Source organism: Monopterus albus, unplaced genomic scaffold (genome assembly GCF_001952655.1).
Source record: "Monopterus albus unplaced genomic scaffold, M_albus_1.0 scaffold252.1, whole genome shotgun sequence".
Classification (NCBI taxonomy): domain Eukaryota; kingdom Metazoa; phylum Chordata; class Actinopteri; order Synbranchiformes; family Synbranchidae; genus Monopterus; species Monopterus albus.
In genome coordinates, this window is record NW_018128132.1 from 314,689 (window position 1) to 322,781 (window position 8,093).

Consider the following 8,093-nt stretch of genomic DNA (forward strand, 5'->3'; position numbering starts at 1 on the left):
CTTTCTGATAGTACTTGGTAAAGTTTCACCGCTGTCCACTGAGGGCCACAGTATCCTGTGTTAAAGTCCAATTAGACAGAGCAGCAATGGCAGCAGGAGTCATTAAAGCTCATGTATAAATGCATCGTCTGACTTCTCATGGCTCCTTCATGGCTCCTGTCCCTCACTGTGTAAGTTTAACATTCTCTGTTGTCCCGACTGCCAAAATAAATGTTACCTTCATGCTTCCAAGAAAGCCAATCATGCCAGCATTTGTCGTCATGACAAGCAGTTTGTCTCAAATCCAGCCTTTAACACTTTCACTGAATAGGGGAAGGTTCTGACAGTATGTGTGGTTTCTCTTGTTTCAGGAATTTTTAAGAATTTAGTGTCTTAGTAACTTGGTGCACCTTCCCCGATGGCCTGGAGGCTAGGATTCAGTGCTCTCGTCACTTCAGCCCTGGTTCGATTCCCGGTCGGGGAACTTCTAGCCACAGGGGTTTCACACCAGTGATTTCTGTGCTGGTCCCAAGCCCGGATAAATAGAGAGGATTGCATCAGGAAGGGCATCCGGTGTAAAAATCATGCCAAATTTCAAAGCCATGCGAGTCGTCAATGTGGAAACAGATGATTCGCTGTGGCGACTCCTAACGAGACCATCCGCAAGTAGCCACAGTATCTTGATGCAGCTATAACTGATTACTGTTTGTTTAAAAGTCCTGCTGTTTTATTGTTTTCATATATTGTATAGTATGTACTCAAGATTGCCAGGGAAACAGTACTGAACTGAACACACAGGTTTGCACTGTTCAAAATGTCAGCACAAGTCATTCCTATACTTGACATCATATACATAATCAGGTTCATTTAAAGTGCCTTGTTGCTCTCTGAATGTACAGAGTGGGTATATACTGTGTATTTGGGATTATACTAATGAGGTGTGAGACTGAATGACTTATAAAAAAATGATTTTAACAGTTATATATAAAGGGAGTCAGTTACTTGTATATATAGATTTTCCTATCAATATGAGGCTACGCTTGTTATGTTCATTATCAGTTAATCTTCACCAAATTCTTTTCTTGATTCATTGTTTGATCTGCATCTGAAAGCACTGAAAAATGCCTGCCACAGTTTCAAACAGCCCAGGACGATGTCTTAACATCTTTTGTTTTATCTGACCAACGTAACCCAAAGATAATCAGGGCACATTGATGTGAAACACACAATAAAAGAAAAAGCTTAAAATGGAAAGGTGAAAACTAATTAATGTTTGGCATTTTTGTTGCAAATTACTTAAATAATTACTCAGTTATTAAAACAGTTGTGGATTGATTTTCTGTTATGTGATGGTGTCATGCAAATATCATGCAAACTTAGAACAATAATGTTGAATTCCCCCACTGTGCACTGTGTATCTTTATCCCAACGTCTATATACTGTATATATATTAAACCTCCATCAATGAGTCTTTCACCATGCACAAAAGTCAGTGCACACTCAGTGTCACGATAACTTCAAAAACCAGCATACAGGACCCAGCCTTTGTTTATTAAAACGTACCTCCAGACGTTTAACTGACAAGTGTAATAAATCAAGGCGGGACCCTCCCACTGAACCACATCAGAACAAATGGACCACGCTAGAATGCTAATTCCCCCCCAGCCTCTATATAAACATCTTCACCAAATTCTTTTCTTGATTCATTGTTTGATCTGCATCTGAAAGCACTGAAAAATGCCTGCCACAGTTTCAAACAGCCCAGGATGACATCTTAACATCATTTGTTTTATCTGACCAACATAACCCAAAGATAATCAGGGCACATTGATGTGAAACACACAATAAAAGAAAAAGCTTAAAATGGAAAGGTGAAAACTAATGTTTGGCATTTTTGTTTAAAAAATTACTTCAATAATTACTCAGTTATTAAAACAGTTGTGGATTGATTTTCTGTTGAGTGACTGATCAGTTAATTGGTTCAGCCTCATAGCAATGTGTAACCTACAGTTTGTTACTGTCATGAAAAAGCACTTAAAACTACATTTAGTCATTTTTATTTCCACAAGTTTACTTTTAACTTTTAGTACAGTAGTTTTCCTGTTCTGTCTCTCAAACCGTAGCATGCAATTTTATTTTCTCGTTATACCCCCGATATAATAATCTATATAAACTTCAAAGAACATTTCTTCTGCTATGTGATGGTGTATTTAAAACAAAATATCATGCAAACTTAGAACAATAATGTTGAATTCCCCCACTGTGTATCTTTATCCCAACGTCTATATACTATATATATTAAACCTCCATCAATGAGTCTTTCACCATGCACAAAAGTCAGTGCACACTCAAACTTCAAAAACCGGGGGGGCAGGAGATGAGGTGAGGAATGGTCAGGAATTCATCAGATGGTCAGAGACAGCAGGTTTAGGGAAGATCACAGGAGATCGACTGTTCTGCATTTAGAAATAATATATAATATACGTATGTGTGTGTGTGTGTGTGTGTGTGTGTGTGTGTGTGTGTGTGTGTATACACTGAAGAGAGTTTTTGTTAGGATTTTATTCTTTTTTTTAAAGTGTATTTTTAATTTAAGGACTCTGCTGTCTTTCTCATTATATTCCTTGTTGTGCTATCATTTTCTTGCTCCTAGAGCAGTGTTTGATTTTATTTGTTTTCTCTCCTTTATTTATATTTTATCTCTCATTGTGTTAATATAATATTGTTTTTAAAATAAGAAGAGGTAAGATGTCTTTTTAAACCATTTTTTATTGAAACTCAGTTCAATTCACAAAGGTTTACAAAGCAAAATCAGATGACTCTCACCTCTGTTCACTGTGTTTCCAAATAAAAAGGGTATTTTCTCAAAATCTTCCAAATCCAAGTGCACAGAGTGATCACGCTCAGTCTTCCATCAAGCTTTTTTATTTTCCCACCCTTATTCAGTCCCTTTCACCTGGTATTGCAAAATTAAATCCCTCCCTTGATCAACTCTAGTACAAATCTTTGAAAGATTAAGATTTACTGTGTGAATCTCTTCAAATAACATTTTTAAACCACAAAAATAAAAATGCTACCTTCAGTTAGTACAGGAGCATTATTGGTAAGAAAATGTCATTAAACCTTAATCACTAACAAAAACTATCTAATCTGACAATCGTGATTTAAATTATGATTGGAAAGTGAACAGCATCAATAAAAATAATTACGAAAAAGGTAAAAAAAAAATTGAAAATTGAGAAAATATCATTCTTATCGTGTCACGATAACTTCAAAAACCAGCATACAGGACCCAGCCTTTGTTTATTAAAACGTACCTCCAGACGTTTAACTGACAAGTGTAATAAATCAAGGCGGGACCCTCCCACTGAACCACATCAGAACAAATGGACCACGCTAGAATGCTAATTCCCCACCAGCCTCTATATAAACACAGAGAAGGGGTGGCAGAGGAGCAGAATGGGGGGGGGGGGGGGGGGGGGGGGGGGGGGATTCCCATGATAGCTGCCACCGACAGAGCTGGTTTATTCATCTGGGTTTGCTCAAATAAACTGTACCAATCTAATGCCACCCACATGTCCCTTAAATCAAAACAGCTCAACTCAGCAGAGAATCAGGATGGATGTGAAATTTTAACAGGCTTTAAAGATGTTTAGGAGGCTAATAAACAGATATTCAGGCAAAGTGTCATGGTCTGTTTCCTAATCAGTCAATCTCTTCCTGTCTTTGTTTTTTTTTAGTGTATACTGACTTGGAATATAACGGCCACCACTGTCACTCAGCCCCAGACTGATGAATACCATAGTGTTGTCTGCTACTGAGTTAGGCTGACTGTAGAGTGAGGTACTGACATTTAGGTAAGGTCTGACATCTAGTGGACAATTTGTTAACCATAAAAGATGCTGCCTTGGTAGTAATAAGAACTTAACTGTTGTTATAGCTGCAGTTACTAGGTACTGTGCTTGCAGAGATGCTAAATTGTCTAAGTCGAGCACAAAAGGTTAAAAAAAAAAAACTCATTTAGTTGGTGCAGTTGTTTAAATAAGCAGTATTAAAAGGTTTGTAAGGTCAAATTGTATTAGAGTTTTAGAAAAAGCCTGACAAAAAAGCTATCATTCAGTCTAAAAGTCATCACAGAGCCAGAATGAAAGGACAGATCGTAGAAAACCCAGCAGTACATCCTCATCAGCTTAGCAAAAAAAAGAGAAAGTATCAGCAAATGTGTTTTCATTTCCTAGATGCTGTGCAGTCAGTTCCAACATTTATTTGCCACTTTCCCCCACGACATTAGAAAATTTTTAAAAAGTATCTATGATCCACTTTACTGATGTTAACATCTAACGTCAGAGCAGGTGCAAATGGAGAGTGACTAGTGTACACTTCACCTACACAGCGTGGTTCTCGATCACCACAGCATCTTATCGGGGGCAAACATTCTAATGATGGCCTCAACCTGAAAACTCAACTGCAGAGGATGATTTATCTCTTTTTCATTCCCATATGCAGCAAAGAAAAGAATTGTGGCCATACATCACACTGGTTTAAATCAAACTAAAAAAAACAAACTACTCAGACAAATAATTATTCATATTTTTCTTTGCTTGAAAGACTTAGATGAGTATAAGAATACTCCACATCAGAGCATTTATAAAGCACCAGGTTGTCAGAAAAATACACTACATTAGGTGCAACTGTAACTCCACCCAAATTAAAACAAAGGTCACCCAAAGAGATGTGAATGTCTCCAAGGTCACCCTATACAGCAGCTTGTTTTGTCAAACTGAGAAATAAAACCTGCTTAATTAGATGCTCAACTAATTGCATAATATCTCCCATGATGAATGCTGCAAGGTGAAGTGAAGCATAAGGAGCAAGTGTCCCCCACGACATTATAAAATTTTAAAAAAAGTATCTGTGATCCACTTTATTGATGTTAACATCTAATGTCAGAGCAGGTGCAAAAGGAGAGTGACTAGTGTACACTTCTGCTTCAGTACACTGCACCTACACAGCGTGGTTCTCGATCACCACAGCGTCTTATCGGGGGCAAACATTCTAGATTAACTGTTCACAGTGCATAGACATACATAGATTTACTTGAATCCTTTAATATACTTTGTACTCTTTTAAATTTGAAAATGATATTAAGGTATTTGGGTTAATATATCAGCCTGAAAACAGACACTGTGCATCCTCCTGCTTTGACACAGAAAGCCTGTTGGAGATGTGAACTGGGTGATTAATGGTGATAGTATGGGCCAAGGTGTGACTGTGGTTTCTGTTGCAGTCTACATCAGAGCATTTATAAAGCACCAGCTTGTCAGAAAAATACACTACATTAAGTGCAACTGTAACTCCACCCAAATTAAAACAAAGGTCACCCAAAGAGATGTGAATGTCTCCAAGGTCACCCTATACAGCAGCTTGTTTTGTCAAACTGAGAAATAAAACCTGCTTAATTAGATGCTCAACTAATTGCATAATATCTCCCATGATGAATGCTGCAAGGTGAAGTGAAGCATAAGGAGCAAGGAGAATGGTGTCTTTGTTTTCTTTTTGCTGCTTTTGACTCTAGCAGCCCTTTGCAACCACCTGCCTGTCAAACTGGTCCTGAACTAAGTGATTTGGTTCCCTGTCCTTCTGTCCCCAGAACACACAAAACAAACAGTGATAATGAAATAATTTGAGAAGGGAACACCATTTTTAGATTAACTGTTCACAGTGCATAGACATACATAGATTTACTTGAATCCTTTAATATACTTTGTACTCTTTTAAATTTGAAAATGATATTAAGGTATTTGGGTTAATATATCAGCCTGAAAACAGACACTGTGCATCCTCCTGCTTTGACACAGAAAGCCTGTTGGAGATGTGAACTGGGTGATTAATGGTGATAGTATGGGCCAAGGTGTGACTGTGGTTTCTGTTGAAAGCAGGTATGTAAGTATGAACTAGGTATACATGGTTTTAGATTACATAATCCTGTAAACCAGTGCATGCTCTGTGCGATTCTCTCCAAGGTCACCCTATACAGCAGCTTGTTTTGTCAAGCAGAGAATAAAACCTGCTTAATTAGATGCTCAACTAATTGCATAATATCTCCCATGATGAATGCTGCAAGGTGAAGTGAAGCATAAGGAGCAAGGAGAATGGTGTCTTTGTTTTCTTTTTGCTGCTTTTGACTCTAGCAGCCCTTTGCAACCACCTGCCTGTCAAACTGGTCCTGAACTAAGTGATTTGGTTCCCTGTCCTTCTGTCCCCAGAACACACAAAACAAACAGTGATAATGAAATAATTTGAGAAGGGAACACCATTTTTAGATTAACTGTTCACAGTGCATAGACATACATAGATTTACTTGAATCCTTTAATATACTTTGTACTCTTTTAAATTTGAAAATGATATTAAGGTATTTGGGTTAATATATCAGCCTGAAAACAGACACTGTGCATCCTCCTGCTTTGACACAGAAAGCCTGTTGGAGATGTGAACTGGGTGATTAATGGTGATAGTATGGGCCAAGGTGTGACTGTGGTTTCTGTTGAAAGCAGGTATGTAAGTATGAACTAGGTATACATGGTTTTAGATTACATAATCCTGTAAACCAGTGCATGCTCTATTCACTAAAAGGAATATTCTCCTTTTCAAGAAACTTTAAATAAATTCAAACTTCACTGCAAACTTTCAAGGATTTGTACTGTATCTTGTATCTAGCGAATGGCAATCTGCTATACAATGCATACGGGATGAGTGGGTGTTCGGTTTGCAGGATTTTTGCCAAGAAACAATTAATCTGTTCGAAACATTTATTGTTTCTGATTGTTTCAAATCAGATTCATTATCCAGCTCTAAAAGTGGTTGTCTACAGCCTATAATGTATTAAAATTAAGACACATGGACACTACAAGGAAATGGAAAATCATTCATTCATGTGTCTTGTTCCACTGTATGAATTGTTAAAGTAAGTGTAAATGATAATGCTGTAGTGAGAGCAGAGAGCAGGTGGATACTCTTTTAAATTTGAAAATGATATTAAGGTATTTGAGTTAACATATCAGTCTGAAAACAGACACTGTGCACCCTTCTGCTTTGACACAGAAAGCCTGTTGGAGTTGTGAACTGGGTGATTAATGGTGATAGTGATATGCAAGGTTTCTGATTTAGTGAAAGTGGTTTTGTTTGCTGATGACACTACCATATGGGCATCGGGTGAAAACCTACAGGAACTCTCTGGACGGGTTTCACAGGAACTTGAGAAGATAAAGAAATGGTGTGACAGTAATATAGTATCTCTGAATTTGGATAAAACTAAACTTGTATCTAGCGAATGGCAATCTGCTATACAATGCATACGGGATGAGTGGGTGTTCGGTTTGCAGGATTTTTGCCAAGAAACAATTAATCTGTTCGAAAAATTTATTGTTTCTGATTGTTTCAAATCAGATTCATTATCCAGCTCTAAAAGTGGTTGTCTACAGCCTATAATGTATTAAAATTAAGACACATGGACACTACAAGGAAATGGAAAATCATTCATTCATGTGTCTTGTTCCACTGTATGAATTGTTAAAGTAAGTGTAAATGATAATGCTGTAGTGAGAGCAGAGAGCAGGTGGAGGAACACCTAGAAAGGTGGAGGTCTGCTCTGGAAAGAAGAGGAATGAAAGTCAGTCGCGGTAAGATGAAATACATGTGTATGAATGAGAGGGAGAAAAAATAGTAGCTATTTCTAGTACATTGTATTTACTGTGCATACTATTCATATTAAATAGAATGTGTGACACTGTACTATATATTAAAAGCCAATGTAAATGAATGAATGAAAGAATGTCTTAAGCTATGAATACAAAGCTGTCAGGTCTGTAGCAATTTGAAAACAAACTGGAAGCCAGTGAGGACAGGCCAGAACTGGGCTATATGGTCTAATTTACTTATACTTATGATGAAATGAGCTTATACATTCTGACTTAACAGTCGTGGTAAGTTCTGTGTCGTAGAATGGGGTGTGATCGCAAACCCTTCTGCAGATCTGCAATCTGACTGCTCATGAGAACTGCATGTAACAGCACAGTGTAAGCTTGATACATGCATTCAGTAGGGAACATGCACT